The 9,530-nt window shown below is 34.9% G+C and overlaps 1 pseudogene; it reads left to right on the forward strand.

Moving 5' to 3' along the window:
- Window positions 1-667: 667 nt before the first annotated feature.
- LOC105306494 overlaps window positions 668-9,530 on the forward strand; it is a 10,713-nt pseudogene continuing 1,850 nt past the window's right edge.

Here is a 9,530-nt window from a genome sequence, read left to right on the forward strand (position 1 = left end):
TAGACACAATTGCCCTTGGTGTCTTTGGTATATTATTGTCTACTGTTATTTGATCTCCTCTTCATTATAAAAGTATAATACATCCTCATCCATTGCCATGTGACTTACAATGCCATGTAAGTGGAATATACATCCCCATACCATAGTAAACCTTGGACATGTGACTTTCTTTGGCCAAAGGAATAGGAGATGATATAATGTGAGCCACAAATAAGCAGAAGCTTGAAGATACAATAGTTGTTTCTGTAAGCTCTGTTGTTTTTTCCCTCTACCAGGAGTAATGTAGAGAGAATGTATATTATAAATCTGAAATGTAGAGATAATACATATTATACAGGTTGTTATATGCACATCTCAGAATGTGAAGACATATGGAAAAAAGCTGCAGCTGGTGATTCTATAGCTGCCAAAATGTAATGAAAGCAAGAAACAAATGTTTGTTGTGTAAATTAATGGGATTTTATGATTGTTGCTACTGAAGCAAATCTGAAAAACAGAAATTTGAACCAGAATAAAGAAATTGGTACCAGAAGTAGGGTAATGACTTAATATTATGTAAAATACGAGGCTCTGGCCTTGGAGCCAGGTGGTAGGTGGTGAGGAAAATGTTATTTGAGGCTGAGAAAAAATGATCACCTGTTATGTATTGATGTGATATTGATTTAAAATGTCTTCTGTTATAGCATGGAAGTCAGCTAATGTACCTATTAAACTTGTGACTTTAGGCAAAGAGATTACAAAGCAACAATTTGCAATCCAGGTGCCTGGATTGCAATTATTAGCTGCCTTTGAGATGGTGCTACAAGAGAAAAACAAGCTTATTGGAATTGAGATGAACATATACAGAGAGAATCCAGGGATTAAAATATACAGAGAGAATCCAGAAACTCCAGTTCTAACAGAGTTGACAAATACAGTTATCTTTTTCATGTATGACCTGTAAAAACAAACAAATAAAACAAATATATACACATATGTGTGTGTGTGTGTGTGTGTGTGTGTGTGTGTGTGTGTGTGTGTAGAGAGAGAGAGAGAGAGAGAGAGAGAGAGAGAGAAATGCTTGAGCAACAAAACTAAGACTAGATCTCAAGGTAAAGACCAGCCCTTGAGTATCATCACCTCCTTAGTTAAGCAATGTAAATGGTTAAGGTCACCACAGAAAATCTTTTAGTTAGGAAAAAAATGCTCAGAATACAAAGCTTGCGTGTTTGGCTCACCCAGGAAGATAGTAAACTCAAAATAAATCTACAGAGAGAGGTGTGTCTCAAATAGAATTCTGGGTATAGCTATTGGCACATGGAGTTGTTTGAAAGCCAATAAAAATGTGACACATTGTATTGGCAAAGGTGGCACCAACCAGGATTAAGAAACATTATGACAACTCCAAATTTAAACAATTTTTGTGGCCCTAAATTTTTCCTATCAGATGTTTTGCTGATAAATCTGCTCAGTATCCAAGTAGGGTATATTCTACAATGTCCTCTTCAGATATGGCCAAAGAAAGTGGGAGCAAAAGAAGGACATACTGGAAGATGATGCAAGAGCTATAGAAAACCATGAACTGAGGGCAATCAGACAGCAGAACTGGGGTTTATCAATGTTATTTCTTTTGTGTTACTGCATCAAAACTGACTAATAATTTATTCTATTTATTGGAAAATCAGAATACAACTATAAAATAATTACATACATTTAATAATTAGCTTGAACGAATATCAAAAAACACTGATATGAACAGATTTTACTTCAGTCATAGATAAACCTGGCTAGAGTTAAAAGCATATTAATATAAGAACTGTATCTATTTAACATAATCAGAGATTTAAATATACTGAGTGATTTCTTCTCAGAAAATAAAGCACATGATTTAAGATAGACTCAAAAGTTTAAAAATAAAATCAGACTAAAATAAGTTATTTTCATTGGCCCTAATAAACAGAAAGATACTTAATTTCTTCCATTTAATCTCTTCCATATAATCAAGTTTTATTGTTTTTTTCCTACTCTGACAATTATGTCTTATTATTAGAGAATTAAATCCATTTACTCTTAATTACTAATTTATTTGGCTTAATTTACTATTTTATCATTCATTTATATTTGTCTATTATTTGCTTATTTACTCTTATATTAACAAAAATATTTACTTTTTTTATTATTTCTTTTTTTTTTTTTTTGATGATTTACTTTTCCTTCTTCATCTCTGTGTTTCCTCCTAGGATCAACATCTTTGTTGATACAGAATTCAGAATTCTTATAGTGCAATTGTGACGATCAAGACTTCTCATCTTTCTTTTGTGTGTGTTATCGGTTTGCTCTCACATTTGAAGAATTTTTTGAATTCTGAGTTGGCAGATAATTTCTTTCCATAATTTAAAAGTATTATTCTACTATCATCTTATTCTCAACATTTCTGATGAAAAATACTGATTAGGCAAATACTGATCCATCAGTATTGTTGCAGCTCCTTTTAATGTAACTTTCTACTCCACTGTTTTTCAATTTCCTCTTTTTATTTATTTATCAATTTGATTATGATGTGCCTAGATGTAATTTCTCTTAGGTATAGATACTCTTGTTTGGAATTCATGGAGTATGTTGAAACTGTGTTTTGAAGATTTTGTTAGTTTTGAAAATTCTTGTTCAGTATTTATTTAGAAATTACTTGTTTCATATGTCTCTTCAGATTTGTTCTATATTTTTCATTTCTCCTCCCTGCTTCAGTGTGAGCATTTAATATTGATATGCCTTCCTGCTCATTAATCCCGTTTTGCTTTGCCTAATCAATGGAAACAATCTACCAAATTCTTAATTTCAGATGTTGTATTTTTCAGTTCCAATATTCAATTTGATTCTCTCATAGATTTCGAGTCCCTGATTAAATTCTCCATTTTTCTTCTATTTTCTTAAACATACAAGACATAATTATTTTAACAATTCTGTCTTTTAATCCCAATATCTGAATCACATTGAGTCATTTCCTATTGTAATTTTTTTCCTTGGTCTTCAGTATTTGGTCATGTATTTACTATACCTCATTTTTTTTTTTTTATTACTAATAATAGACTTGGTGATGACATATGTAGAGGCTCTGAATGATGACTCCTCTGGCAGGCAGAGTATAGGTACATCACCTGGACCCTGTCGAAGGTTTGTTTTTCGCTTTGTTAGGGCTGGTCTATATTATAGGTTTTCCCTTAACAGGTGATATCGGCCTTACTTAAGTGGCCTTTCTTAAGTCTCGACTAAAAGTTTGAGTAGTTATAGAGTCTATCCTCCTTGGCACACTTGGAACTCCTGTATTTATTTCCACAAACATCAAAACTTCTCAAATCTTTGCTGCTGTTTTCAACTGTTTTGTTGTTCTTGTTGTTTTTAATTTTACTCCATACATGTGTAACTTAGATATCAGCTAATGACTTATGTGCAAAATTTTGAACTTATTTCTCTCTAGGATTTTGACCTTCACGTATTAGCAATTTTGGTGGCCCCAGTTTACAGCCTTTGGCTTCTCAGGCCAGTGAGTCTATTGTTTTCTGCTCAGGCACTATTTCACTGGTGCTGCAATCTGGCAAATACCATTGAGAGAAAAGTCAGTGTGACTTTGAAGCTCACTACATTGTGCTTCCCTTCACTCAGAAATTGTAGTACTCTGCGTCCTAATTGCATTATTTGCCCTCCAGTAATTTGAACTTTTTAAAAAGCTATTTTGTCTAGCTTTTATAACAGATCTTGGGCAAAGTATTGATATTATACAAGGTACTCATATATGGCTGAAACCTCTCTGGACACTTTTTAGATTTCCTTTTTGTCTTCAGTTTGCAACATTTTATTACGATGTGTCTAGGTTTGGTATATATGTATATATTTTACATTTGTCTTTAAGCCTTTTTGAATTTGTGACTTGATGTGTTTTATCTGATTTGTCTAATTCTCGAACATCTCCTAATTTTTTTTTACCATTTTTTCTCCTCCCCTTCTAAGATTGTAATTACATGTATGTTAGACTAATCCTCTGCTTTCTATATATATCTTCTTTTGCATAGTTTTATCATTTTTCTCTCTTCATATCTTAGTATTAATATTTTATTCTGACTTACTTTTAGAAGTAAAATAGAAATAGACCCATAGTTCCAATCATCTCTTGAGCTGTGTCTAATCTGTTATTAAACCCATATATCCATATCTGATTTCAGTTATTTTTCTTTTAAAAATATTTTCCATACTCTGCTATTAACCTTTATTTTAGTACATAATTTCTTGAATATTTTAATCAGAGATATTTTTAAGTTTATGTCTGATAACTGCACTATGTAGATGACTCATGGGTTTTTTATTGATATTTCTTATTTTTGTTCAACTTATCTAGTCCGCTGGTAAGTCATTATGTCTCATTATATGCCAGGCATTGTATATAAAAAAATGGAGAGATAATTTGAGGCTCTAGATGATACTTTTCTAGGTTTGGATTTAATTTTGCTTCTAGCAATCAGTTAAGTTAGAAGCAGATCACTTTTCATTTGATGAAGTATTGTGCTGGTTTGAATCTGAGTTTAAGTTGATCTTCTATTTTCTGAGTTAGACTGATTTTCTATTTTCTTTTCACTTCTCTTACTTGTGTGCACTTTTTTGAGGTTCCAACCAAAAATCTGGAGTCTTTCCTAGGGAATGCTAGACTTAGGGGACACTGAAATTCCATTTTAGTATCCTCAGCCTTGCAAAGCTGCTAGACTTCTGTAGAGCTTGTCAAACCCTCACCTGTGACTTGCAAATTAGGGAAAGTATCAACAGATATGGGGTTTACCTCTTTATGATTCTCTGATCAATAGGATCTTGGGCTAAGTGGTGGCCCTCAGAAAAATGAGAAAGATCCAATTCCTCCTTTCAAATCAGGTTGAAGAGCCAGAACATAAAAAAAGATCATTTTAATACATTATATTAAGGGTGTAAACAGCATTATGTGGAAACAAAAGGGGATTTATAGCATGTTATTGATAGATTCCTAAAGGAGATAAGAGTGTAAAGTTTTAATTAGAAATAATATAATTATTTATTCTATTTACCCAAGATAATTTTTTTATGCTTGTGGTTCTGGAGTAATAATTAGTTCTTACTTTTATCCTCAAAAATGTTCCAGTTAAAAAAAATTGCATATTAAATTATAAATTACAGAAGTTCACTCTGGCCATATTATTTAAGCCATAAAGAAAAATAGATGAGGGCATACAGTAGTGAAGACATTTCTGTAGCTAAATGGCCTGTCGAAGACACAGGAATGAAACAGCATAATGTGTTCATGTACTGCAACTTAAAGATTGATATAAGAGCAATGAGTAGCCATTGACAAGCAAATATATAGCCAAAGGAGATTTTGGAGGTAATTATAAAAACCCATGTGAGAGATGACATTGACATAATTAAAGGCACAGGGAATGAGGCAAGAGAGGGAACAAATTCAAGAAATATGTAGGAAGTAAAATCAAATCATATTTAGTGCTTGAGTGTGTAGAGGTACAGGGTCAATGGACAGAAAGACTTTGTGAGCAAATATTTCTAAGAAATTTTACTAAAAATTATATTAAACGTATGCTTTCTACTGTGAGCAATCCTAATATTGTTAAAGTATAAGAAAAGCCCAAGGGAGAATGGGGGAGAGGAGGTCACAAAGCAAAAGAAAAATGACCCTGTCTTTATTTCTGTAACAATAATAACAAAATGGGTCAAATATTTCAGGACATCTACTGTTACAGAGAAATTAACACCCTCAACACATGGGCATGGTTCTTTCTGGAAAGACACTGTGTTAGTCAGCTCAGGCTACCATAACAAAATACCACAGATTTGGTGGCTTAAAAAATGAAATTCATTTCTCTCAGTTCTGAGAGTTAGGAAATCCAAGATTAAGGTACCAGCTGATTTGGTTCCTGATCAGAACTCTTTTTTGGCTCCTTCTCTCCTTTTTACTGTGGCCCTATATAGGGGAGGAGTTGGGCAGGGGATTCAGATTAGGTTCTCACTTCATGAACTCATTGATCCTTATCTCCTTGGGATCTTATCTTCAGATATAGTTATGTTGGGGAGCAGGGCTTTTGGAGATACACAAGTGAGTTCACGGCAAACACATATTACAGACCTTTTCTGATGCTTCCAGCATTGTTTAAGGTTTGTGTTTGGTTCAGCCAGTGAGGGGTGTTGATCATCGAGGACCCCAAATAGAGAAATTAACAAAACCCTTGTTTTTTCCTTCTGAAAAGGCAACTGAAAAACACAGGTGTTTATGCTTTAGTAGCTAAGAAGGTGGAAAAAAAACAAAAACAAAAGCAAAAAATTAAAAACTAAAATCAATATAACTATACTAACAGCAGGGAATCACATCATGCTTGATGCCTGCTGTTACTGGATGAATACTTGCCTGTCAGGGTGATTGCTGAGCCACTGTCTCTGGTGTCATCCTACAAATGTGGGCCTCACAATTGGCCCTGGCCACACTCCTGCCTAACTATGGCTCCACTGTGCAGAGAGGCCCCCAGATGCCACACTGTTTCTCTCCCTCACATCATTCTACTCATTTTTAAACAATTTTGAGGTCTATTTTAAATACAGTAAAATTCACTCATTTTCATTGTATAATTCAACTGTGCAACTGTACAACCATCATCAATCTAATTTTAGAACATTTCAATCACCCTAAAAAGAAACATTATACCATTTACAGTGACTCCCACTCCCTCCCCCAGCCCGAGTTAACCACTTAATCTACTGTTTCTATAGATATTCATTTTTAAGATGATATTGAAAGTACATAGCTTTCCTCCATTTAAATTATTTCTTTATTTATTTAACCTTAAGCCACCCAAGAAAATAAGTGTCTAATTTGATTCTAGCACTGTGGCCTTGAATAGTGGAGCCTCTTTATTCCAACAGAGATCTCACATGTGGATGGTGGCAGAGAAAGAAATCAATGAGTTGTTTAGGGTTTCCATTCTGCTAAGACTCAGATATAATGCTGTTCCCTCAAACCGAGCGAACGGGCACTCCAGAGAGGCCCTGACTGCAAGGCCAATCCAGTAATTCTATTTATAAAGACAAAGGAGATGGGAGTTTACTAGCTCTCTGTTTCATTTTGCCAAAACAAAAATCAGTGCACAGGAAAAAAAAAGAGAGAAACATGTCTAGGAGCTCTGCCTCTGTGGTATGCATAACATTTACTCTTCCCTCTGCGATGTGAAATACAGCCACGGTTTCTGTTCTCATAATCATAAACCCATGTGTTCTGTAAGTGAGTTCTTGACAGTTCAGCTTATTCGGCTGACCATAGTTCAGTGCCTGGTCAACTGTGTAGTTTTTATATGTGTTAGACTTTCTAAGCCTTATCCAGTTTTCCCTATTAACCAAAAGTAATACTTATTGAACACTAACTGTACATTAGATACTAGGGGGAAATGGAGAACTAGTGGGCACAGTCTCCACCATCCAAGGTCTAAGGTAAGACATTTAAATCAGCAAACTTCAATAAGGGGCACTTGGAAAAAGAGTGAAGTGAGCAGAAAATACACCAGAGTCTTGAGAGGAACATGCATATTCTAAAAAAGAATACTCAATATTATAATTCCCATGATCTATTTTAAATCACAATATTTAGTATGTTTTGAAATACCAAAGAATATTTGAGAAAAAGATAAGATTTTCTATTTATCAAACACAGACTCAAGTTTAAAAATTAATTTCTTGAATAAAGGGTAGTATAAAAATCATGCTCTAAGTGAGTTACAAGCAGTAACTACAAAAGCTCAGAGGAGAGATTACTTCCGGATAGCTCAGGAGGGCTTCGTGGAGGAACTGGTGTCTGAGATAAGCAACTGAAGTTTGCATCATATTAGACAGGCAAGCACACAGCACAGATTAGGGAGCCCAGGGACTGTTTGGGGAGCTTATGGCACACAGAACAGTCAGTTTTAATCAGACTACTCCTATAGGCAAAGCTGCTTAACCTGAACGGCAGGAGAATGAAATTGAGAACCTGAGTAGAGTCCACAGCAACTCTTTTAAATAACACCAAGCATGAAAAATGGTTAAGGCTTAGTAATATTGCTGATAGGAAACAGAACATGGAAGAGCAGAGGGAAAAGAAGAGAAATATAAAAATGACACTGGGATTTACAGACGCCATGAACAAGAGACACGATGCAATTAAAAATAAGAACATAGGCTAAAGAGCTGGTTTGGAAGATAATGTGACTAAAAACCCAAGAACTGACATTGTAGAGCTAAAGTTAGCACATGAGGCACAGCGTTTGCAAACCATGGGCTCCTCAATTCCTTCTGCAAGAGTTGTAAAGTGTAGCTGTACTGATATTGGGACAGGCCAGTTCTCTCCCATTTCAAATACTTTAGGGTGAATCCCATCCCGTCAAGGACCCCATGCATTTAGAAGAGGTGGTACATATATATTACTCAGCCATTAAAAAATAATAAAATCTTGACATCTGCAACAACATAGATGGACCTATTATGCTGAGCAGAGCAAGTCAGACAGAGAAAGACAAATGTCATACGATTTCATTTATGTGGAGTCTAAAGAATAAAAGAAACAAAACAGAAATAAACTTGTAGAAACAGAGAACATTTTGATGGTTGCTAGATGGGAGGGACGCTGGGGGGTGGTGAGTGAAAAAGGGGAAGGGATTAAGGAGTACAAGTTAGTAGTTACAAAATAGTCATGGGGATGTAAAGTACAGCATAAGGGATATAGTTATTAACATTGTAATATCTATGTATGGTGTCAGACAGGTACTAGATTTATTGGGGTGATCACTTTGTAAGTTATGTAAATGTCTAATCACTGTTGTACACCTGAAACTAATACAGTACTGTATGCCAACTGTAATTTCAAAATAAAAAATGATTATAAAAAATAAAAATAGGCAAAGCATGTCCCAGGGGTCCAGGCACATTGCCCACCCCCCAGGCAGGTGTGGTAGGGGAAGTGCAGGGCACAAGTACTCACACTATTGTGTGGTAGATAAACACCTGAATACCCAGTTCAGGGTTTCTTCAGCACATTGTATAGCAGAATGAAAAACAGCTACATGGTGCTGTTGGGGGTCACAGACTCCATGTAGAAGATTTTTTGAGGGGCTCCTGTGAATTCTAGTGCAACTGAAGTGAAACAACACAAATGGAAAATGATTAGATAGTATTTCCATGTTAGAAGGACAAATGAAGTCCATCCTTAACTCACTTATTTTATACCTAATTGAATACCATAAAAAACATTCCTAATTGGTCTACGACCCAGAAAAATAACAGAAGGATTTGAAGTTGCAAAGGAAAAGGCACTTCAGTTTTTGGAACAAGTCAAAGTAAGTAAAGAGATTGACAGGGAAACACTCATAGATGTGGCCAGAACATCTCTATGCATTAAAGTTTATGGTGAACTTATTTCTTAACAGAGACGGTAGCTGACTCCATTTTGACATTTAAAAAACAAGATGACGCTACTGACCTCTTCATAGTTGAGATCACGGAGA

Source organism: Pteropus vampyrus, unplaced genomic scaffold (assembly GCF_000151845.1).
Source record: "Pteropus vampyrus isolate Shadow unplaced genomic scaffold, Pvam_2.0 Scaffold440, whole genome shotgun sequence".
NCBI lineage: Eukaryota > Metazoa > Chordata > Mammalia > Chiroptera > Pteropodidae > Pteropus > Pteropus vampyrus.